The sequence below is a fragment of the Aythya marila genome (assembly GCF_965140915.1).
Source record: "Aythya marila genome assembly, chromosome: 2".
NCBI lineage: Eukaryota > Metazoa > Chordata > Aves > Anseriformes > Anatidae > Aythya > Aythya marila.
In genome coordinates this window covers 111,599,730-111,625,570 of record NC_139043.1, presented here as the reverse complement: position 1 = coordinate 111,625,570, position 25,841 = coordinate 111,599,730, and the positions used below count along the sequence as shown (strand labels likewise).

At 46.0% G+C, this 25,841-nt stretch overlaps 1 protein-coding gene across 1 annotated transcript in view; it reads left to right on the top strand.

Annotated features, from left to right (window-relative positions):
- Positions 1-7,262: 7,262 nt before the first annotated feature.
- DTNA (dystrobrevin alpha) overlaps positions 7,263-25,841 on the top strand; it is a 218,686-nt gene continuing 200,107 nt past the window's right edge. The window contains exon 1 of the mRNA XM_082752992.1: positions 7,263-7,476. The gene's annotated coding sequence lies outside the window, so the exon portion shown is untranslated. The remainder of the gene's footprint in view (positions 7,477-25,841) is intronic.

The following is a 25,841-nucleotide window of genomic DNA, read 5'->3' as shown; positions in this document are numbered from 1 at the left end:
TTTTCACACATGTAATTGGATTGAGAATTGGTTTTAGATGGGCTCAATCCACAAATACCAGTGAAAACAAGTCAATGACATATACTACTGTGTTGATAAGTATTTTTGTACTCTGAGCACCAGTAATACATAAAAAAAAAAAAAGCCCAGTCCTTCCATTTTGTACAGATCTGAGTATTATTTTTGCCTGCGTAAAGGTAATGTAATTTTAGAAAAATGTATGTGTGGATTTCTAAGACTGGACGCTAGTAGAAGAAATTGTACCATAGCACAATATTATGATATATTAGCTTTTCAGTTCCGTACACCACTATCTTGTCAGAGCTCTGAATTAATTGACTGGTATTGACTACACGCTTCAACACTGAGTTACAGAATTGGATTGTTAAGAATTAGGTTATCCCCTGTGATTTAAGCTGTTAGACAAAATCACAGACACATAAGGTTGGAAGAAACATATGGCTCATATCTCCTTTGAGAAAAAATCACGTCTGTCTTGTATATTCCTGAAAGAAGTTTGTCTGTCCTGTTCTTCTAAAGCTTTGATGATGGGAATTCTTTAAGAAACCTCTTCAAATGCTGAGGAAAGGGTTGTCTAACAAATATCTCTCTTGCTGCAAGTCACTTCTCATCTTATTCTGTGTTGGCATGGAGAAGACTTGATTCCTTTTGCACGTCTTTTACACAGGTCAAGAATGCTATCGGGTCATCATTCAGTTTCCTTTTTTCTAGATTAAATAAATCTCCCCCCCACCCCCTGGATTTATTGAATCTCATCTCTCCTTTTACTCTCATATGGTTTTCTTGGTTTATTTCTTTTCTTATCATGTCCCAAAGTGGACACACAACCCTAGTTATCAGTGCTGAGTAAACCAGAAAATTACATTTATATTCCCCAGAATTTCATTTGTTTGGCTTATGGGTCAGTAAAATCATTGAGGGAGGAATGTTTTTTCAGCAGCATCATACTGTTGACTCACAGTCAGTTCATCATTGACTGGAGGACCCGAAGCCTTGCCTGCCGTAGTGCTGCCTTGCCAGCTATTCTCCACTTTGCAGCTGTGCATTTGACTTCCCCCCATGAGGAGTTCTTTGCATTCTTTATTGAATTTGATCTTATTGATTTCAGAGCATTTCACCAACGTGCCAAGATTACTTTAAATTCTAATCTTGTTCACCGAAGTGCTCAAAAACCCTTCCATCTCGATGTCATCCACAAATTTTACTCTGTTCGAACCATTACTCTCATCCAAGTCATTAATGAAAGCATTGAGTCACACTGACCCCAGCCATACCCTTGCAGGACCTCACTTACAACATCCTCCTGGCTTGACAGTGAATCATTGATAATTACTCTGGACAAGTGGTATTTCAACCACTTGTGCACCTGCCCAGCTGCAGTGATTTCGGCCTGGCCTCATTCTTTTTTTTTTTCTGTTCAGCACGTAGAAACCTCCTTTGGGACCACATCAAAAGGTTTTCAAAACTCTTGCTCATGTTTGAAGCTTACCATGTACCAGCCAGGTCAGGGATGCCCAGTGTACACAGGTTACGGACTGGATCCTCCAAGTTCATTTGTGTAGCCCACAGCCAACTGCCAGGCACCTGCCGTACCTACGCAGACAGCAGGTTATGTTCACCTGAGTGATTCAGCCATAAGAAGGACCTTTGTGGTGCTTACCCAACAAATCCAGCACCCACAGGAAGGAATGGACTTTTGGAGGCATAAAGATGACGGGTTTTGTGGGTACAACATTTCCATAACACACGGGAAAAGCAAGGCATCTCCTGCGCAACCCCAGAGAGGTCATGTCCCCAGCAGCAAGAGCTTTAGGTGCCTACAGCACGGAGCTGCTCGTCCTGAAGAGGAGATGATTAGATCTGTTTAACACAATGTTCTTCAAAAGCCTTTATTGCCTGACTGTATTCTGCATGTTTAGGAACAAACTGTATTAGTTTGTTTTAAAATGCTTCTCAGTGACAGTCCCAGCCCGACTCCCCCAAAGTCTCTATTTTCTTCATTTTCTCACTTTTAATGACAGGTATTATGTTTATCCACAGGGACTTTTCTTCTAGCAGCTGTCAAAGATTATTGTTAGTGCTTCTGAAAATGCTCTAGCACTTTAAATTTGCCAGCATAAAGCTCAGCAGACTGGGCTGATTTCAATGTATCTACATCTCTTAAATTTTAAAATGTATTCTTTACTTGATTTTTGACTTTTCTATAGCCCTGTTAAAAAAAGAAACACGGTAAGTTTCTGGGTACCAGCACATTGTTTGTGACTTAAAACCATTGAATATCTCAGTCTTGGTGTCATCTGCCTTTCCTCTCGCTAAGCCACAGACCTTCCTTCAGCCTCCCCGTTTCTAACATCCTTTCAAAGCTGTCATTGCAATTTGTCCCTTGTGACTCATTTTGTGCCTTAGCTTTTCCGAGTCCTTCCTATCCAGGCCCACTTTGTCCCTCTATCCCTTCCTGTACAGCTGATTTGGTGTGATTCCTGTTATTTACCTTGCAATGTGAACCTGGAAATGCAGCAGGGCATTTCTGCGGTGCTCATTGCAGTCACGAGGACAGCAAGGAGGCAGTGCAGTCACCGGGCAGCTCCTTGTCACACAACCTGACATGTACACCGCTGGCAAAGCAGCTGCAGCTTCTCTAGAGCCAGCAGTAGATTAACTCATGGACATGCTACCTTCCCAAGGCAGCACAGCTTCATCTTCACATCCTGCACCTGTCTGTGTTTGAGCTGCGGGCCGCTTTCAGCTGTCTGCTCCCACAAAGAAATTCCCACGTACTTAATTTAAACGGTGGCTATGGATACACCTAATCCCAGGAAGGACATTTACCATTTTACCTTAACAAATCTTAAAGCATTTACAAGGTAACCCATCCTTTCTTTTTGCAGGTGGAGGAACCAAGATGCAGAAAAAAAGGTGAGGGCTATGTCCAGGGCAATGCTCGACACGGGCTGCGTTCAGAATGGCAACCAGGCTGCCGAATCCTGACCCAGCATCCTTGCCACAGCCTCGCATCATCTCCACGGATGAACTGCTGACTTCTCTCCATACCCATCAAGGACTTTGTGATACACATTTAACTCCACCTTCCATTTCAAGCTGCTGCATGCTACTCAACCGTTTGGCACAGAGAGCAGCGATGCCCTCAGGAAACTGAAGTTTCTGTAAAGCCACACATTGCTTCAAAGTATCATTACAATACCCAACTTCCAAAGTGTTTTTTTTTTGTTTGTTTGTTTGTTTGTTTGGAAAAGAGTTTGAAAGTTAGAAAAGCTAGGAAGTTAAGAGTTTGGAAGACAAAGTTAGAGCCTTTGTGTTGACAAGATGCAGAGCACAGCAGCACAGTAATGCTCTGTGCACTACATTAATGCAAATAAGTCACAAACCTGCACGTATAGGCTGATGGTAATTGTATAGCACAACGTTTTCACTCTTTCACAAGAGGACTGCCACTGCTAGTGTGCATTGTTTATTGCAGATAAAAACTAAAAGGGAATGAAATCTACTGCTGTAACCGACGACCTTTACAGCTTCATCCTGTCAGATGAGCTGAAATCTGATGGCTTACGAGAAAGTAGGCAGCTGGAAAGTCCCTTGGCTCCCTCACAGCCCCCGTGGTGCTTCATTCAGATTCCCAACGAGCCCTGACACCCAGGCTGGACCTGTGCCCACAGGAGCTCGGGAAGCGCAGGGGAAGGAGGCGTCCTGCAGCTTCCCCAGTGGCGAGCAGCATCTAGTAGTGCCCACCACCAAAAAGGATGGGCGATACTCCCAGAAGGGGGTTTACAAGTGCTGGATGTGAATAGCCCCCTCGTTTTGCAAGCCACCAAATGTCTGCTGCAATGCATTTCTAGTACAGCGTGACCTCTCTGGGACTGCCATCGTGTTCTGAATGAAGCTCACGCAGCTACCACAAAGCTGCTAATTTAGTAACACGCTTAATCACAATTCTAACTTGCAGATCATTAAGAAAGCCCAGACTTACACATGCAATCTGGTTCTAAGCAGCTGACACCATTTCCTTCTTCCAAGGAGAGAATAAATAAATTATTAATGAAAAAAAATCACAAAAATCCAGCGTGCAAATTGCTTGTAGTTCCCTGCTCGCACATTACCCACTGAAAATCTTTTCTTGCTATATGGCACACATTCTGTTTCTTTCTGTGACATCTCAGTGCTAAGCACTACATTTCTGCCAGTGGCACACCTCACTGTCTGTAATGAGTCCAGCGAACCACTAACATACAGTGTCAGTATTTCCACTGCTGTTATCTGCACTGTGGCATCTCCAAGCTAAAGATCGTAGAGATGATGATGTGCCCAAAGTCCAGTTTGGATAATGTATCCAAATGGAACAAATTCTGTTCATTATTTGATTTCACAGGCACTTAATCATACAAAACGATGCCTAGCTGGCTCAGTGGTAGATGAACTAGGGAAAGATTAGATTTGTCAACTGTGACATTAAGATCAGCACAGCCTAGCGTGATTCCCTCTCTTCCCTCTCTCCTCACACTCTCTTAGATGTGGGAGGTGTGATCTCCTCTCATTCTTCGGCATTGGGGTGATGTCAAATTAGGAACCCCATAAGCTGACACCAAATGGTGGGACGGCTGCTTACCAAGCCTGTTGTCTTCCTTGCTAAAGCACCTTTTATGTCACCCCAGAGGAGATCAGCTACGTACGGACAATCTGAGGGATCAGCTAGAGAGCTCACAGTTTGTAATGCTGTTAAACAGTAAACGCAGGAAAGCCAGTAAATGCTTTGTAAACTGCTTCGTGAATTGCTGCCGGGGAAGAGGAGCTGGTCAACGTGTACTAGGGCAGCTTGCTCAGAAGGCACAACAGAAAGCAGGGTCAGGAGGGAGCACTCGGTGCTTCCAGCAAAACCCCAGCCTGCCACACCTGAGGCACTTCCTTCATGCTGGAAGGGAAGGAGCCAAGCCACACAGCGCACATACAAATTAGACTGCTGTTTTTTTTTTATGGATGAGACGTATCCTAAAAACTCAAGGTGAGAGGTAATAGCTAAGGAAAAACCTGTTAAGTTTGCCCTAGAATTACATTTCAAGTTTAAATGACTCCCGGTCATTCTTGTTTTCCAGCCTTGTAATTAGGAGCTTGCCCTTATGCCTGGCTGTAGTAAACCTTTAATTTGATTAATGCTTGCACTTGACTAGCACTGATGACAAGCCGAGGAGAAGCTAACAAACTTCAGAGTATTGTCTATCTTGTGAGAAGCTCCGAACGCATCCAAGTAAAGAAGCAGCTTCTTGAGGAACTGCCCCCCAAGACATGTGTAAAGGATCAGCAAACAGAATGTGCTCCTTTGTAGGTATGAGAATTAACAAGAGGACAAGAGTTTTCACGTGCTTGATTGCAGAAAGATGCTGGCTCTGACAGACACAAGCCAACATCCCTCCTGCAAGGAACAGGTGCCTGAAGTTATCTTACAGTCACAGATACTTCCTATAGTCAAGATATTTTCCTTATGGTCACAGATTTCCCCGTAACTCTGCATTTTAATTTGTACAATCAGCATCTCAGTAAGACAGACCGAAAGGCAGGGTTTTCACTTAGCAGAAGTGAAAATGACTTTTGATTTGGGTATCATTTAATTTTCACCCAATTCAAGCAAAGCCAACAGACACAGCGTATCCCTGCAACGCAGGACGCTTGAGGAAAACTCCCCTTGGAATACGCTGATGTTCAGTTTACCCAAAAAAAAGCAGCCACTCAGCCAGGTGGGCAGGCTTGTCCATCCTGTGACTCCTAACAGGACCAAGAGCAGCATGCAAGCCCTGATGTATGGTTCCTACGGTGCTCTGCCAGGAACCAAAGCACTTTTCTAGGGGAATCCTGCCCGCTACTTGATGACAGTCTGTTGAACTGTTGCTGCTGTCGCTAGTCACAATCCCCTTATGAAAGCTTTCTGTGCAAAGCTGTCACAGCCGGGTCTGCTACCCGTAGAGCAGGCAGTCCTTTAGCCACTTAGCCTTGGAGGTCATGTTCTGGAGACTGAAAGATCACGGTTTATTGTGGTGAAACCGCCTGCAAGTGAAACACCAGTAGGTTAGCGTTTTATTGAAACGGCGACGAATTTAGCCCGCAATTTCAAGAAATGGAGCAGCGCACCCTGACAGCGCCTCAGAAGCTATAAATTACAGCAGCCCTCCCCGTCAGCAGCCCAGAGAGCCATGAACATCCTCAGCCCCGCTAACCTCTTAACCGGATCCCTACTGAGCAGCCAGGTGCGTGATCTCCTGAGCTGGAATCGGCGTGCAAGGGCAGGTTCTCCTGCGCTCCCACCTCCTTGATGTGCCGCTCGTCCCTTTCAGGAAGGTTCCTGTCACTTGGATGCAGTCACATTACAGTCACATCCCCTCACCTCAGCACCCCTTGCTGCGGGCCCACCCGCTGCGACACCGCCTTTCCCCTGCATCTTCCCGCTGTTCTCCGGCCATCTCCTGCTCCACCTGCGCCACATCCTCACATCCTCACCCTGCCCTCACCTCTCCTTCGCTGGGAGAGGAGGCCAGGACTCGCAGGCGGCTCTCACAGGGCGAGCATTTGACTGATTTATTTTTTTCTTTTAAATGTGGATTCTTTTTAACGTGGCTGCCCTGGGGACGGGCTGCGGGATGCCCCTCACAGCCCCTCAGGCGCGACATGGCGGCGGGACACCCCCTCCCCATGACAGGAGACCCCCTCCCCGGACCCGGGGGGGGGGTGGGGGGGAGACACGGGGATTTGGGGAGGGGTGCCCCGGGGCTGCAGGAGGAGGAGGAGGAGGAGGAGGAGGAGGAGGAGGAAGGCGGGGAGGGGTGAGGGCGCTGAGGGAGGGGGCTGCCGCCCCGCCCTCCCCCAGCACAGGGATGACGTCACCCCCTCCAACCGTTCCAACCGTTCCAACCGCCGCCCCAACGGCCGCCCGCGGAGCCCCGTGGGTTGGGGGCACCCCCCTTGTCCCCCCCTTGTCCCCCCCTTGTCCCCCTCTTGTCCCCCTCCATCCCCGCCCGCCCGCGCGGGGACCCCCCATGCTCTCCCCCCCCCCCCCACCTCCCTCCCTCCCGCCTCGCCCCTTCCCCACGCCCACGACGTCATCCCCCCGGGGCTGGCAAGCGGCCGGGCAGCGGCTTCACCGAGCGGCGCCGCGCATGCGCGGGGGGCCCGGCGCCGGCGCGGTGGGGCGGCGGCGCAGGCGCCGGGGTGGGCGGCGGGGCAGCTCCTGCGCTGACACCTGCAGCATGTGCCAGGAGCTGCAGCGGCAGCCGCCGCCTCTGCCTCTGCGCGGCGCGGCCGCCCCGCTCCGGCGGCGGCGGCGGTGGCGGTGCAGGAGGAGGAGGAGGAGGTGGTGGAGGAGCAGCAGCAGCAGCAGCAGCAGCGGCGGCAGCTCCTCCGCTGGCTCCGAGCGGCTGCCGGCGTCCCTGCCTCCCGCCCGGCAGCGCCTCGCAGGTGAGCGTTGGCCGCCGCCGCCGCCTGTTGCCGCGCGGCCGTTGGGCAGCGCGCGGGCGGCCGTTGGGGAGCCTCGCGCCAGCCCAACGGCCGCTGCGCCCCGCGCCGTGGGGTTGGCGGTTAACGGCTGAGGGGCTGAGGGGATGGGGGGCGCCTCAGGGAGCCGGGAGGGGGTCCCGGAGATGGGAGACCCCCCCCTCGGGGGAGTGCCTCAGGGTAGGTGGCCGAGCCGTGGAAGTTCTGCAAGTTGCCGTGGCCGCTGTGGGGATGCGGGGGTGAGGGCTGCGGGGCTGCCCGGCCGCGGCTCTGCTGCTGCTCGGTGCTCACCTGTGCCGGCCGCTGCCTGTGAGCGAGCGTGAGGTAAAAGGCAGAGCCATAGTGCCATCGTGCCATCTTACCTCCGCGTCCTCACGCTGTTCCTCAAAAGAGCTCGATCCTGTCAGCACATCTCGGGGTGTCACCCCGCCGCCAGGTCCCTTCCCGCGTTTCTTCAAACCCATCTCCAGGTCTCTGTGTGTGTGTGTGTGTTTTACGCCAGTCTTCTCTTTATTTGTCACGAGACGGGGTTGCGATCCGAAGAACTGCATGCCTAAAAATAAACCTCTCCTCGCTATAAAAAAAAGTCACACGTAAAACATCAGCTCCTGACCCAACCTCGGCGCGCTGTGGCTGCGGTTGGAACGAGGCGCTACGGTTTCGCAGCGGTAGAAGTAAAGACAAAACTAGGCACGTGCGCACGCTGTGGTCGGAGGCAAGTGGCTAATTCACAGATGTAATGCTCGGGATGTGTGGCTCCACAGTGGTGTGTAACTATTTCCACAAGCAGGTTTTGGTGTGCCACTGTTTCTGTGCACCCGTGCCTGAACTATGCATGCTCAACCATGGTGGATTCAGCGCTATCTTGGAAGCACCTCAGGCCCCCATCGTGACCTCAAGCATGTGGCTGTCATCGCTGTGTGGCAGCGTGACCGACTGATTCCACAACTGGAAATCTGGAAAAAAAGCACAGAGTATATACCAAGGGAAGGTGCTGGGCAGCAATCTATTGAGGTTTAGAGAAAGGCGACGGATGGATTTATGGTTTTTTGTTTGGCTTTGGAAGATTTAGTCCTTCATTAATGATTTCCTTGACTTCTGCAGTCGTACGCTGTCAGACTGGAGGATAGATGATCTCCTCCTGTCCATTTTACTCAGTGTAAGTCTATTCAGAATAGCCTTTAATGGTCGGCACTGATCTAACTGCCATGCCAGGCAAATAATTGCACTGAGATCAATGAACATACACTGACACAAAACCGAAAAGAAAATCGGTCTCATGGTGTTTCATATTTGTATACCTGCAAGTCAAAATTAGCTGTCATAAACGCAGTGTATCATTTTGGGAAAAAAGAGTCGATGCCCACCTTACAGTTGCCCAAAAAGTTTCTTTCTTCCGTTTCAGCAGCTTTTGGTTAGGAAAGTGAAGGCAGCAGTCTTGGAATGAGAACTATTCTGCAGAAACTTTTTGTTCCAGTGACTAATCTCCTTCTCTTTAATTCCGTGGTCTTAATCTTATTTTGCCCATGTACCCGCTATTAGCGTTGGCCAAGGACTGTTTTCTTAGACGGGGCCCCTTAAGTTTGTCGCCAGGTGTCGCAGGGTTAATTCTAATGACTGTGCTTTAAACTGTTGCTCTTTGCGTTAATTACATGTGTTCCTATCTCTAGGCACAACAGCCAAATGTAAGTGGTGTGCAATGTTACATTCCAATTAGTTTTGCTGTGCAAACGTGGATTGTAGTTGACGGGTAAGTCTGACATGCACTGCGTGGCTTGTCGTGTTTTTCCTGGAGAGAGGGGGGTCTTGGGCCTGAGTCACCGAGGAAGAACATGGAGCCCCGCAGGCACAAAGCTGGTGCAATGGAGTGATGAGTCAGACCTCTTATCTTTAAATTTGGTATTGTGTGGTATTCAGGGACTGGGTGCATTGTGTTCATTGTGTACCTAGGCAAGTAACTAGCGAGTGAAAAACTCACTCAGACAATCCTCTGCCTCTGCGATGCCTTTTCTTTGCAGAGCTGATCCTCCTTCCATCGAAGTAAAAAGCTGTTGGTTTGGATCATGGGGGAAGTCAGGGTTTATCAACTTGCTGAGTAGATCAGGTCTGCCAGGCAACGTGTTCATTTCCTACGTTGTCTCAAATCCAACAGCAGGATGACCTAATGCTCGCATTTTCACGTTACGCGTTGTAGATTCGCATCAGCGTTCTTAGAGTTCTGAAAGTGGATCAAGAGTAGAGGAGCAAGAGCAGCGTTCCATCTTCCTAGGTCCCGATATCTCTCTGTGGTGGGTGTTGCTGTGGACTGACAACTTTGATTCTAGAGATTCCAGAGGAAACTGGTGTTACTGCTAAATTAAGAAAAACGAAATTTCTTAGAGATAGTAGCCTTAGAAATATGTTAAACAGTGGGAGTGAAGACTGCTCACGCAGCTATTTTCAGGAACAAAACAAAGCCTTATGTCAGAGGTGTCCTCAGTTAGGCGCTCATTCTGAACTTCCTTGAATGGTAATCGTTAATAACACCATCTTCTCGAGCTAACAGAGCATGAAAATTCCTTCATTTATAATCATTTAGCGGCATGCTTGAAATTCTGTCCACTTACGCAAACAGCACAGGAACAACACTTTTGCTGAAAATCGGGATGGGGGTGGGGGATGGACACGCAGGCAGGGGGGCAATTGTGTGGGGAGTAATCCGAATGGCCAGGAAGAGTATAATGCAGAGGCTCGCTCTCCTGCTTCATGGCAAAAGCTACCAGAGAGAGTGTGCTGGAAACATTATATGAGGCTTTGGCTTGAAAATTGTAGCAGAACATTATTGATCTGTATATTTTTAAATCTCGTGAATGTCACCAGTCACCATTTTGTGATCACGACAGGCATTAGCACTAGTTTGGGAGGGGGTGTTGATGGTCTTGGGAAAAAAAAAATAAAGTCTTCTCACATTGTCTTGAATTGGAAAACTGTTACAATGAAGACATACTGGAAAGCATGCTGGAAAGATGTGGCAATTTAGATCTAAATCATGTCAATTCCAATCAAGTATAAAAGCTTTATTTGTTTTAAAGTTAGCAGGTACACCTCTGTGTTCTCTAGATGTATAGATTTCTAAAATGTTACATGTGGAGAAATACAACCTGCTATCAACGCAGGGAGGGTTCAGCAGTCTCAGCAGTTGAGATGAAATGCAAAGCTGATTGCAAGAACTTGGAAGTGCCAGTGGTCTGTGTGTCCAGGCGTGGAGATCAACAGACCTAAGACCAGTTGCACTGATGAGGAAAGTGATGCCAAAGCTTTGGAGATTTCCAGGAGTAAACATATCAAGTGTATAGATAGAGGTCTAAGAAAAGCCTTTAAATACACCATGTTTGGGTTTAATTACCTTAGAATTGGAACACCATAAAGTTGCAAGGTGACAGATTAGCGTTGTGCTATTAACTTCAGTAGAGCCAGGGTTTTTCCTACTACTTAGGATAACCAGGACTGAAATATTTGGGGCCAAATTCCTCTCTCATTTATGATGATGTAATTCCAGTCCCGGTGCATTTTCTTCCTCGCAGTGAAGAGAAAGAGCTGACAACTCTACTAGCTATCTGCAGCATATCCACAACTCCTGCTAGAGAACATAATTACTGCGTAGTGCTCCAGTGTGCTATTCAAAACCCTCACTGTTAACTCTGTAGTGTCATCGTGTCCTCCTCTCTCTGCTATGTGTGTGCTGGTGCTGTGAGAAGTACTGCAGACAGTCCACGTACTGGCGGGTATGCCACAAGGACCTGCAGAGAAATCCTCACCTGCCTCTTTTGCTGTACAGCGGCTGCGTTTCTGTAAGGGTGCTCTGTGTAGTCAGAGCAGCTTGTACAGAGAAATGCAGAGACTTCTGTAATTGTTCAAATGAGATTACAACTCCACAGAGTTCCACCCTATAATGTACAAGGTACAAAAATAAAGGCTCTTTTTAGTTAAGTCATCTACCAGACTGATGCCAAGAAGCAATGCGATATCTCAAATTATTTTTATTTCTATTTTTTGCAAACTTCTTAGCTGGAAGAGATGTCAGAAGAGCCAGGGGTGGAGATCTACAAAAACAAAGTAGACTCAGGTGGAATTTCCTCGCGTAGTGGTCTGGATGTCTCTGCTTATTTTATTTAAAATGAAATCCAAACTTTAGAAGCATGCTTGATTTTCTTTTCTCTTGGCGCTGACAAGCTCTGCCTTGGCTTTGTTGTCTAAAGAGGTAACAGCAATTAAAATGTGATGTGACAGCGACTTCTATGAACTGTTTTGTGATGTAAGAATCATAACGTAAGATTTTTTCTGACATGATGAAAATTAACAGGGGAAAGGAAATCTTTCAGCATTACCAGGGCTTTTCAGCAGCTCAGCCGGAGCTTCCTCCTGCTTGCTAACAATGGCGTGTGAGTTGAGGCCCATCCAACTGGCAGAACTCCTCTATAGTGAGGTCTGACCGTGTTGGTTTAAGCAAAAGCCCGATACCAGTTTGCCCTTGGGCCTTCCTGGGGAACAGAGGAGCTCCTGGTGTTGTGCCAAAGTGTGCTTGTCATACTTAAGGGCGACTAGATGCAATGAAAGCAACGAGACCACGCTGAGCTGTGCAGCTTGGGTGGTGCCGAAGGGTGGAATTGTTTTTGCACCCTGCCTTTGGTGCCTGCAGGGTGGGTGAGCAGCCTCCAGAAGGAAGAGCTGTGTCCAGCAGTTCCGGGCATCTCAGTTGTGAAGTCCATGGGCTACTGGAGAAAAGGAAAGGCAGAAGATAATGCAACTTTTTTTTCTGGAATGCAATTATTGCTATTAAAAGATTAAAACCCAAAGGAAAGCACAACCCACCTGTCTTCAAGTAATAAAGATGAAACCACATACAGGGAAGGAAAGAAAAGATCAGCTTCCATCAGAAACTGAAGGGGGAGCAGAGGGAGCTAGCTGGTAGTATGATCTTTCTGGAAAGATTTGAGCTGACTGAGATCTGATGCGTGTTGCTCTGATCTTGACCCCGGCTCCTGGGCAGCTGTAGTCCCTCACCAGGTCTGTACGCACAGGAGCTGTCTTGTTGCCCGTTTGTTTATGCCCTTCTGCCTCGCAGAATTGCCCCGTGTGGCGGCTGTTTGCATCTATTGAGCTTTCTCTCAGCTGCTCTGTTGTACTCGATTGGAACCAGAGTTAAAGTTAAATGCTGGTTGGGCTGTGCTCCGCCGCGCAGTCATTGTTCCCAGGAATCACAAAGTAGGTCTTGACGGCAGCCTGAAGGAGCAGGCAGCTCTCCTCTGTTCTTCCCCCTTTGAAGCGCTCTTTGCTTTGGCACGTCTGTCAATGAGCCTGCCCGGGTGGTTGTGCCGCACAAACGGGAGCTGCGCTGCGAGGCTTGCCGCCCCGAAGAAAGAAGCAGGGCTCTTGGCTGCCCACCAAAGCCCATCACGGCTTGACAGCTACGCTTTAATGAAACGGACCGACCAACTTCTCGGCGGGCAGAGCGCCAGCCCAGCAGATGGGCCTGAATGTGGGCAGCCAGCAAAGCGGCTACATACGTGTAGACGCAGAGACTATGTACGGGTGCAATAAATGGGGATTTATGATTTCACTTTGGGAAGGGTTGTCCAAATGAAAGACTGAGCTCCCGAACAAAGAGCCCGAAAAGAGACTTCTTGCGGCGAGGGGATGCGTTAGGGTGCTCGGAGGGGGGATCCGTACTTCCCTTGTTGCTCTCTGCTTGCTGTTTTGCAGGTTATATAATAAACAAAGGAGGCTGTTTAGTCTTTGAATCCAGGCACTCTTGTTACTATAACCGAGAATGTGGAAAACAATGCTTTACTGCAGTGAATCCTTTCGCAAACCTGTTCGAAGCTCGGAGCCTACCAGGATGCTCACTACTACAGTGAGTTCAGTGAAAATCTGTGCGTGCCATGCTTTTCTTTTGGAGTTAATTACGGTATGAAGTATTTCACTGAACAGGAGTTACATAGAAATCAGTTACCAGTAATGAGTAGAGAATGTAACAAAGCTTTGCATATAGGTACCAGCCCTAATGCTTCCAAATCTGGGCATGGTCAGCCAGTGAGTAAATGCTGGGCCCCTTCCATGGATGGCTGTCAGCTGCCCCCTCCCCTGTGGAGGCCACATAACCATTGGTAATTAAACACTTACAGGTCCTTCAAAGAGCTAAATGTTAGTTGTGTCTCTACAGAAGGGACACAGAAAAAGCAAAATGACTTGAACCTGTCTGCAGAGGGATTGGATTTCCGAAGCCTGTGTCCCTGGAGGCCTCTGCCTAATTTTATCGGTGCGATGCTCGAGAATTGCCAAGCCTTGCTGTCTCAGGTCGCACAGTTTCTTGGTTGAAACTCCAGGTCTCCACATAAGGAGAGAGCACTAGTGGATTGCACAATGAATAGCATCACAGCCCCAGTTGGAAACTGCCTCAGGCTCCTCTTAAAACTTTGAAGGGTCTGTGGACACAGTTTTTCTGGAGCTTTACAGGGCAAACCAAGGATCTATGATTCTTGGCAAAATCCATAATGAGCTCTGGAAGCAATTTGCTTCCTCAGAGCTGTCTTCACCACCCTGATGGTTAGAGATTTGTTGGTTGTTTTGTGTTTTTTTTTTTTTCCACTCTCAGTATAAAAGCAGAGATTCAGCTGTATGTTTCAAGGACCTGTAAATTAGACAGATTAGCAGAAATTATGGGGGTAAGAAATCCCTTTCAGTTTCACCTGGAGGCACACGACAGCTGTTTGCGTGACTCCCAGATCCAGCAGAGCAGCGTGTGGAGGAGGTGCCCGGGAAGCTGGTGCTCAGCCTGCAGCCGAGATGGGCTGCCAGAGAGTTTTGGCCTGGAGGAGGGCACCAGGCTTTCGGTGGGGCTGGCCTGCCTGGTGAGGGGGCCTTAACTTCTTGTTCTTTTATTTCAGATGTGTTTACCATGTGACCCTGCTCATTTTTTCTCTCCTTAAGGAGTAACCATGCATAAACAATAGTCCGGAGCAAGCGGTTTAATGGTGGCCTGCACTGCTTAATGGGAATTACAGAACTTTAAATGTGCTGCGTGGGAACTCTGCAAGTTTCTGCTCATTTAATCCCGTCTCCTTAGCCTACATCTACCATTCCCTTTTTGTACAGGCTGGGGTGAACATTGCTCTTAAGTCTCCGGTGATTTTTATCGGTTGTCTTATCACCTGCATTCAGCTGCTGCTGGTGGGACTTCCACAAAAACACAGGTGCAGTCCTGCAAAGGACTGGGAAAGGGAAAGGCAAAGAAAAACAGGATGGTGGAGGAGGGCTGTGAAAAGGGGAAGGTGAGGTGGAGAAATGTGAGAGGAGAAGGAAAACAAGGCAAAAGGGAAAGATAGAAGGAAAGAAAGGAAAAAAAAATGAAACCAACAATCAGGAAAGAGGGAGAGGAGGGAAAAAAAAAACACAACAGTTCATCAGATGAGAAGTACTGCACTGTGTTAACGAATATAAATACGTGCTAACACTCAGTTCTTTTTCTCTTGATGTGACGGAGCAGGGCTCACCTTGCAACAGCTTCTTGGGGAAAAAGGTCTCATTTGACCTCACGGGACTACTTAGATGGGAAAGTCACTTGAGAAGACCTTTGCAGGGCAAAGAGCAATGTTAAAGAGCAGCAGGTTCAAGGTGCATCTGTTTATGCCAACAGATAGGACACCGATTTCCTTTTCATTACTGAGTCTGCTGAGGTAGGAATACATTTGTCCTCAGTTACATGCTGGCACTGAGAAGAGTTGCTCTATGTTTTAAGGCTGCAGACAGACACACTGAGAGCTGAGCTGTATCACACCCTGCTCTGTATAACCTTCTGCAGAGAAAGGTGATGCACACTGTCAAGTACCTTAATATCAGAGGTATTATTTTTGCAGTTCCCTTTTCTCTAGGCAGATACAGAAGATCTATAACCAGTCAGCATTCGTGAACATCTGATCAGTCTACCCTAAAAAGCACTTTGCTAATTTTTGCTTCCTAACCCATTTAATCCAGTCACGGTGAGTCTGGCATTATTATGGACAGCTGCATGGAAGTTGTTTGCACAGGAAAAGATAAACAGTAACTGTTGTTCAAGGTTAGTAACAGAAATGCAGCTACTTTGTGTATTTCTTTGCACCATGGACTAGCTGGGTCCTCCTCCTTATGTAGAAAACACATTTTGATGAAAGTTATGTTACATTTGTCTCCTTGTAGTGCTCTTCCACATTTCCACAGGGAACGCTGTGTTTCTTATGTTCGGGGAGTCCCATGGGATGTTGCTGTTGACGTTTACACTAAAATGTTGCCTATCTTCTTTTTTAAAGATAATTATTCCTGTGCAATTTGTACCTTCTTTTTTTTTTTTTTTTTTTTTTTTCCAAAGCATGAAAGCATGTGGTAGAGCATAATAAAACCTGTGATTTGTTGTGGGCAGTCAGATTTTTGATGGTGTGCTTGATTGTCAGAACAAACGACAATGGCTTCTTAGCCATCAGCTCTATTCCAAATAATTAATGTAGTGTTAGTGGCCTTAGTGAAGCAATGGGCTGTATTAGAGCGCCTGCGAAGCACGGAAACCTACTGTGCCTTTCTGTCATAAAAAGGGCCTGCCTGTGCTGTAGATCCTATGAAGAATTTGTAGAGATACTTGAAAGGATAAAACGCCGTATAAATTCCTAAAGTTCAAAGAGAAAATACCACTCAGGATAAAAAAAAAAAGGGGGGGGTGGGGAGCTTAGCCCAGCAGCGGCTTAGCCATACGTGGCAGATCTTGTGCTGAGTCCTGTGCCATTGGTGCAAATGCCTCTCGGGTTCGCCACGTACCCAGATGGAAGGACTGGGAGGAAGACTGAGAACGCTGATCTTGGAGGGGCAGAGGGAGAAGGCATGCATTTGCTGATAAGTGATGCTGGTTCTCTGGGCAGGATGTGAACAGGAAAGGTTTAAGACACGTACGGCTAGATCTGTCTTGCATTTCCCCTGAAAATGCCTTTTAAAGGCATTAATATGTATTTATCAGTATTACTGCAGAAGTATTAGGCCAGAAATAAAATTGGGAGCTATACAAGTCAGCAACTCTGCTATTCTAATGGAAGGGGAGATCGCGCCAGGTCTGAACTGATCCTTTTGAGAAGTGAGAGTTTGTGAATCTAAGTCTCAAAAATGAGCAGGTATGATCTCCTCCATGTGCCATATAATAACGTGAATGTCAGATCAAAGATCCTCGCCCTCAGGCCATGAGGCTAATCAAAAGTTCAGCAAAAAGGCTGGTTTAGAGGTGATGCTTCTTTCTGTCATCTCTATATGTGTCCTGGATGTGGCTGCTTCCTTTTCTTGCCATCCCTTGCCCTCCCAGAGCAACAGACCGTCGACCAGGCAGCCCAGTAATTCCCTTATTCCCCAGCACAGAGCTGCTCTCCTGTATGCCCAAGCTTTCCCCTTCTGCCTGTGGGGCTTGGATTTAAGCAGCTCTTTCTTATCTCAGCCCCTGCTGCACATTGACCACACGTGCACATTATCTCCGTAACTCATTCACACTCGTTGTCACACAGAGCAACGCAAACCTCGGTGGCTGTTGCCGTAGGAGATGTGCTGGGACAGCTTTCGTGGTTGCCCAAGGAAGGGAAAGACATGGAGGCACTGTAGTGAGTGGCCGTATTGATCCCGGGAGCTGTTTTGGGCAGCTAAGCAGTGCTCGTGGTCCTTGCTTCCAGTAGTGTGAATGCTTGGCCACTAGGAAATCGTGTAGGGAATGCCCTAGCATTAAATAAGGTGCGTGTGGACATGTAGCAGTAAGTGTGTCCTAGGCACGGATGTGGGAGGCTGCAGTGGCTGCTAAGGCAGGTACAATTATTGGAGGCCATGTCGTGGCATTCAGGCCTTTTTTCATTACGATAGGCATGGAAATGGTTCACAGAGCTTTCCTGTATTGGTAGGGGAAGGGAGAAGCGTGGAGCCCCGTCTCTGTTCGGAAGCTGAAGCGTAGATTAAAGGCACTCCCCTTTTCCCCACGGTTTTGGTTTCAGGAGGCTGTAGCAATGTATTATAAGCAGTCGCGGGAGCTTTAGTGACAGCTGTTTTGCTTGAAAGCCTGTATCTGCCAGCGTCTGTAACATGATTTGATGTAATCCTTTGGATTTCCTCATGTTTAAAAAAGCTGCAGAGCCTTTCTTGCCTACCAAAACACATTTAACAGTTGAAATTTTAGCAGCGAGTATTTCTAAGGTCTACCATTTTGCATATCCTCTGTTTGATGATCCTACTGTTTATGTATTTTTAATACATCTCTCACATCAGTCTGAACATCCAATTAAGGACATAGCTTTGGAAAATATGAGAGTCGGGGGGTGGGGGGAGAGCAGAAGTCAAATAACACTACCGGAAACCTTAGTAGTCTAATTTCCCATACACTGTTTGCTGCTCAAAACCGAGCAAAAATATTTAAAACCCAAGTTGTCTTTCATGGCAGACTTCATGCCTATGAGTCAATCTCATCTTACTACTCAGCTGCCGAGCGAATTTGTCCTTGAAACCCAAATTTCCCATACATCACTGACGTGTGTTTAGCAAGACCTTGAAATTACGCAATAGCGGGAGAGCTGAAAGCTGCTGCCAAATCTACCAGCTGGTCCTGGGCGGCTGGAGCTGACCAGGAGCTGCAATTTCGGGCACTGCCGTGCTGCAGGCTGAAGGCAGCAGAGCTGCTGCCTGGGCCCCCGGCACCTTGCTGCCCCCTTGGCCAGGTGAGGAAATGTAGATTTACCCCAGAGAGCAGCACGCGGGGGTGTCACTTTTGTCATGTTTCAGTTGCCCCAGATGGTGCACTTTTTCTCGGGGAACCGTACTTGAAAGGGAGAGGTCTGCACTGCTGTGGTGGGTCCTGTGGCATGCTGCCCCCTCAAAATGCAGAGGGAGAGGGGGGATGTAGCCCCTGATTTTAGCACTCCAGAGTTAGCTATTCTGGAAACAAGTCCCGGGCAATTGATTTTGATACTTTTTTTTTTTTTTTTCTTCCCCCAAAGGACTTTTTGTGGTCCTGCCTAAGAGAGAAAAACAGTGCTGGTCCTGTAACTGGTGTTAGGATTTACATCCCAATTAGCCGATATCAACACACTTATTTTTGCTAAGCTACAGACCTATAAACTTGGTTTGTTTGTGGTTGTTTTTTTTTTTCAGACCCACTTATCCAAAACTGCCAGCATCTTTTTGGATGATTCCCACAGGACTTTGGGAGGTGGGGAAAAGGGTATTTGTTTGTCATGGTGTTCCTTTATTTGCTTTTTATCTGCTTCTTTCCACTGAAATGACAACAAAGGTTGCATGTTGTTGTAGTTAGCTCTTTGTGTGTCTGTTTTCATCTAAGGACTACAAGATACTGGGCCAATCTACATTTTTGTAGTAGTCTTGAAATGCAGTAATCAAAAAGAATGTATTGCTTTGTTCACAAAGCCTCAAACAAAAAGGAGAGTGAAACTTCCCGGGTCTCTTCCTATCAGCTTGGCTAAGTCTAACGAATCTTTTGTTAACCAGGAGTCAAAAATCCATTAAGAGTATTTTTGCTCTATATGTTTTACTTCATACTTCTACCTCTGTTTGGGTAGAACTTGATGTAGTTGTTTTCCAGTGTCTGGAACCAAATTTGTGAAATAATTTTGTGAAATGCCATTAAGTGTCATTTAAGTGGAAGCTTCAGCTTACGCCCTTACGCAGCCCTTGAGTACACAGGCATTTGTTAATGTATGTTACATGAACAGTTAGATCGGAAGCTCGGACCTTTCAGAGGATCTTCCCTGTTTTTCACAGCTTACATTTCACAGTTTATTCCTGTGGGGTTTTCTTGGTTTGTTTGTTTTAATGAGACAATCCTCCCTTACCTTGAAGGAGCCGAGTGTTTGATGTGACTTTGTTCGGGGAAGTGGTAGCACCCGCTTGCATACTAAGCATGAATCATCAGTGTCATTAGATACTCAAGTGTTTTAAGTGGATCTCGATATATCAGGCTCTGCTCCATATAGTCTGTGCATCTGTATTAACCGGGTTTCTTAACTATTGTGTTTTTCTACTTGACAAATTCTCAGCAGAAGCATGTACAGCAGTTGCTTCTAAAAATGCCGCATTTGTAACTGGTAACTGTGCTGTTACTGGTGGTTTGTTCTGTGTGTATTCTATATTCACGTTCTATTTTAAAATCTCCCTTTTAAAAAGAAAATGCATGGAACAGTTATCAAGAAATGCTGCAGAGAGCTACCACAGTCCAGAAGAATTTCCAGCAGAATACAAAGCAGTGCAGCTAATCTATGTCTCCTCAAGCAAAAGAGCTGTGTAACACACAATCTAGACAGCAGAGGCTTAGCTCCATGAATTCATGTAGCTCCACTGAAGTCGCTTCTAAGAGGATCGGCCCTGACTCTGAGCATGTTCCTTGTGAAGCTATTCACCATGCAGCACCCAGCACATGCAGCTGGGGCGGGATCGAACCACACGTGCATCAGAGAAGGGAAATACATGCCTGAATATACACATACACGCATGGCTACAAAGGGAGGGAGACTGAATTTCTTAGTGTTTTAGAGGGTGGGGTGGAAGGAGACAATGATCATTCAAAAAAAAAAAAAAAGTCAGGAATCAATATTCAGGAAGCTTTTTGAAATTGCTGTGTATCACAAAAAATAACAAGTAGAAGGTCGAAGTCCTAAGACCGCACACTGAGATGATGAGAGGCACTTTCAAATGGGGTGGAATCCATGTTTATATTAGTCCTTGTTTCAGGAAAAGGGAATATTTTGAATGTCAGGAATTATTCTGTTTTTCTCAGCAATCTGACTGAGGATGAGTACCTTTCCCATTTATAATTTAAGTAATATTAAGTCAGCTTGTTTCTCAATGCCAGGCTTCAAGTCCTACACAGGTGCAAGTTCATCATTGTTGTATTTACCAGCCAAGTGAACTCTCTCCTTTGGTATTTAACTACTGCATCCTTCATCACATCGCCCACTGCTGCAAGTAATGATTTGTTTTTGTCAGATTTAGACCTATTTAATAACAACCTCAAATAATAAATGCTTCTGTTTCTGTCAATCAATACCCCTTCTTTATAACTTTTTCAACATAAGGTCAAAAAAAAAAAAAAAAGACATTGTTAAAACTTCGGGAGCTGATGTTAGAGCTCACTTCCACTGACAATCTCTGCATACAGTCCCAGCTGGATCAGCATGAGCCAAATGCCAGGTTAGCCCCTGGTTGTAGAAGAAAGGCTTCTCTAGGCTGAATAATAACAATAACAATTTGTGACCTTGCATATTTAGACCCATGTTTCATCCACTTTTTTCCTCTTTTCTTGTGCTGAGTACTTGAGACGATCAAAAATAGCTGGCAACCCTTTTTTGCTTGTTTGTTTTATAAGTATTCTTTTGAACTGACAAGACATGAAATCCTTGGACCAAAGGACAGCATTTGTTAGTAGGTTACAAGTGTCTGAAAGTGGAAATGCTGAATCTATTTACCTCAGCCATGATTTCACTGCCATAATAAGATTTTTTGCTCTGCTGCATGCACCAGGACTTTAAGATTATATTAGCTTACTTCGAGCTAAATCCAGATAGGGGATTTTGTTACAGAATATGCAAGGAGAGGTTTGTGGCCCTAGAAAGTCTCTTCAGTTCCTTTTTTTTTAAGAAGATACTGGCTGGCTGGAAAGCCAGGGGACTGTTATGTAGTGTTTTCATGCAATCCCAGCTAACATGACGGTGACCTTCCTGCTCACACCCACACGTGGCTCCCGAGGACCAGGCAGTATCTTGGTCGTGCCTCTCCCAGGCAGCCCTCTGCTTTCCCTTCGGGTTGCTTGGTGTTGATCTCTCTGCTGGACCTTGCGGTGACCAAACAGGTCCGAAGTCAGTGAGCAGCGTGTGCTTTGCATGACACCCACATTGAGCCCCTGCTACAAAGCCACAGTGGTGGCAGAAGAAGCAGTCGTGGGCCAGTACAGCCTGTACCGGAGGTCACCCACCCATAGGGTACGAGCGCCTAAGTAAACCCTTGTGTTCCCCCTCGGTAGGAGCATCCACAATGGCTGGAGCTTAACTACTATCATTTGATGATTCATTTGCAGTGCTTATTTTCTAAAAATTGCATAGCCTGTTCTCAAAAGCAACGCAAAGAAAAAGGCAGCTGTTATGAAAAGAGAGGAAGAAAAACTCCACATACAAAACACAGAGCTTTAAAGAGCCAACCCCACATTGTTAGGGTAGGAAAAAAACAACAATTTGCCCTGTCTTATCCTTGAAAAAGCTCAGAAATAGAGTTATATTTTTGAGGCACTACTCATACATATTTTAGACAATTAACCGAAACACTTGTGAGTCTTAAGAACATATGTATTTGGATTTGGTCCTGACTGACATTTCTTACTTTTGTGAGTTTCACAGAGAACAGAATAGGGAATTTTTTCCTGTGGTAACAATGAAAGTCTTTTATATTCAAGTGCTAGTGGATTTTAGTCGTCATTATGATACTGAAATAAACCCACTGCTTTTTAAGGGTAAGAAGCATCAGAACTGACCAGTCCAAAGTTTACTCTTGTTGTATCACTGGATATGAAGACTTTCAGTGATGTGTAATGTTTTTCAAAAAATACTTATTTTCTGTGGAAACAACTGACCAACAAAAAAACTGTAGCTGAAACTGAAACTTCCCATTGAGGAATTCTGTAACATTTCATTTAGGAATTCATGATTGAGATAAACCTTTGACATCTCCAAATTCTTTTTTTTTTTTTCTTTCATTTGTCTGAATTTTAGATTTTTTTGTCCCGAAAAAGAAAGCTATTGTTCTTCTCCCCCATGTCTCCCAATAGGCCAGGCTGCTCAGCCTGGGGTTGTGTCTGTCTGGATGTGTCAGGGGCATGCAGCCTCTGTGCCCGGGGGGAGCTCTGCTCTTGCTGCTGAGTCTAGTTGACAAGGCACCAAAATCAGGTCTAAATCAGGACCAAAGTCCAGGGAGGTACTCCAAAGCCCAGAGAGACACAGCTTATCCCCAAACAAAATGTTCAGTGTGCCCTGAAAGTGATGTATTTTCCTGTGTGAATTAAGCGTGCCTTTTAATGAAGTACTTCAGGGAGAGGTTGCTGATGGAAGATTCCAGTTTTCAGCGTAAGGTAAAGTGCTTCCTTGGAAAACCTCCAGCTGTTCTGTTTGGTTCTGCTGACCAGCTCTCTTCTGAGGTTCTTGTATTCCCATTTGCATGTTTTACTTGGGAAATGCTTTTGTTGCGAAGGATTCTCTTCTTCTGAGATGTGCTCCCTCTTCTTACAAGTAGGGAATGAAGGAAGCAGTGCTGCTTCTCAAAGAGGAAGAAAGGTGTCACAAAGAGGTAATAAATTTTCTCGCAGACTGATACACACATTTATGTTGCAGGTCCTGACCAACTTGAAGCCCAGAGAAACAAAAATCCCTGCCTCTGTGTGTGTAGCTAAGGGAATAACCCACAGGATGAGTCATGAATGCAGCATTACTAATGACCCTACCCACACCACAGCTGCTGAACCTTCCTGCAAGGCAGAATCAGCCGCAGACCTCCCCCAGATGCCAAGAACATCTCATCAATACTCCCTGCAGCTGATGATCTCTGACAGGCTTTCAAACCTGGCCCCCACCTTCTAGCTGAGGAGCCTATGTGGGGACTCGAAAAAATCTGTTCCCTGCCCCATGCGTGACGGGACTCACCCACGTCCTTTCCCTGGCCTCAGCTCCTGTGCCATGAGATCCCACAGCCCCCGGTAATCATCGTACCGCTGATTTCACCTCTAAGTCATGAAGCTGTGGCAGGGGATCACACTACATGAGTGAATGCATGCAAATAAATGTAAAGCACACAGAATGGGGTAATTTCTGCAATCTTAATAATGTGGCTATGTGCCTATTAGCATTTTCTTTGATGGAATAGCTTTCCTTTGGCGTAGGGCAGCATATATTTTTTTTAATGACCTTTGTAAAGGCAATTCGTGAAAAAAAGGGTAGAAATAGTGCAGTGTTGTTTCTGGAATGGGCTAAAAATCATTTTGCAGCTCTTGTTAAACAAGCAGCATTTCTGCAAGGGCAACACAAAATCTGAGTTGAAAGTGGAATTAAGATCCAAAAAAGGGCGCGTAGAAAGCTAAGATTAAAGAAGACAGGAATGTGAAATTCCAGCCAAAGAAGAAAAGTCTGATAAATATATTGGAAGCTTTTGATAGCTGGAAAATACATAGAAGGGCATCTCGTTTCATTTTGGCTTTTGCTTTTAGCTGTCAGTTTACTATGACTGAGTTTTTGTTTGCATTCTAAGGAACGTTTTGGGGAATGGCATTTCTTCTGCTTCTGACTGTGATCAGCCAAATAAATGTGAAGGATTTGACCTATGAACGTGAGTTCTCGTGTTGTTTTCATTAAATCTAGATTAAGTCATGGATTTTTCTTTTTGCATCGAGGTCTGTCATTCTGTTTTCTCCTTTGTATTTCGTTTTTCTGTTTTGCTGCTGTTGCTGTTTTCTTCTGGGCCAGTGGAAGCCCACACACACATTAGGAATAAGTCATTTTCATAAAAATCCTGGCACTTCCCATTTGCAAACCTATTCATGAGTATTGCTGCCTTTTTAAGCCCTGTGCTGTCTTGCAGTGCAGCCAGGGTAAGGGTTTGCCATTTCATCACTCCCACTCTCCCACTGCTGCAAGATACTCATCCTGCTGAGCTGGAGCTACGTGAGTGACCCTTGCTGAGAGTTGCTTCTCCATGGTTCTTCTTGTGGGTGCTTGACCTGAAAGATGTTTCTTAGAGTTGCTCAGTCTGTTACTAAGTATCTAGAGAACGTGTTTGCTTTTTGACAGAACTCATTTGTTGTGTCCAGGGGCTTTAGCAGGCCTTTCTCACAGCCCTTGCTGCCATGCTGAAGTTTCCATGAAGTGAGGTGCTGTTGCCCGTGCTCCCAGTTCCAATGCAAGCGACACCAAGCATGCGGGCCACTTTCAAGCGTGGCTTTGTTCCCCTTTTCGTTCTTGGTGTCAGCAGTGAGAAAACATAGAGCTTCATGCACTTTAAAGAAGGCCATTCCCAGGTTATCCGCGCTAAGCTATTGCCTCAGAGTAGTTCAGAAGGAAAAAGCAACCACAGGCTTCACTTGATACTCCTGGAGCCAAAGGCTGCAGAGTTGCTGCTGAAGACTCCATTCTCCTGTGTGACTGTGTACAAAACCTTTGACCTTAAGTCAAGGAAAGAGGATCGATGGTAATGGTTCCCAGCCTGCTGAGATACAGTTTGGGGAGACCAAGAGGTTTTTCAGGATCTGGGAAAACAAGGTGGGGTAAAACAGACCTTCACTGCCGTGTGAGTGAACAGTTGCTGAAAAAGATTAAGTGCTGAATTATTGGTATGAATTCGGAAACTGCACCTTTTAATCTCATGCTGGCTTCTCAAGGAAGGTAGAGTTCTCAGGGCCCTGTGCAGCACTATTGACCCTCGGGATACTGCACTTACTTTCAACATACGACTTCCAGGTGCTAGAAGGCTTTCAGCTAAACCAATGTTGTCTGTTATGGTTGTGCAGAAAAGCTTGGGAATAAAATATGTCAAATATAAAAATTGAAAAACTAATTTTGAGTCAGCCCTATGATTTCAGGGTGATTTGTGCTACTCTTCTCCATTTTCTTTTGAAAACAAAGTCAGCATCAAACACATTTTTTAACAGGAATTAGTTTGAGCACCAAACAAGTAGCTCATCCAGAGCATTTTAGTATTATTGTACTGCAGACCTATTTGAAGTCTAGGGCTTAATAAAGTAATTTTTAGCGCTTAGGAACAGAAGTTTGGATTAGAGCTGCATATGTAGCAGTGTGCCTTAATCTGAATTAATTGATTCTGGGAAGTGAAAGTCAAGTGCATGAATCTACTGTGTGAGCAAAGACAATGGATTTTCAGTTGGGATGTAGGAGATAGCGACAATTCACATCAGTATGTGCTTATTGATATTTTCATACTTTTGTTGAAGAAATTATAGCATAAATTTAATCCTTCCTCTTCTTCTAGAATGTTTATCTGAAAATGGGAATCACTTCGGTTTTCAAGGATCATTGGATATTTACTGAGCGTATAAAACCAAAAAGTGGTAATCATATTTTAGAAGGAATCACTTGTTAACTCTTCCTTGTGTGTTATGCTGTGAATACAGGGTAGTTTGCATTGCTGAGAATTATCACAGAAGCGTGTATGGAAAAATTAGGAAAGAAAAGCTGAAAACAGGCTTAGCCAACTGATGCACTAGGTTTCGTTCTGCCTTTATCTTTAGCTCCCGCACCAGG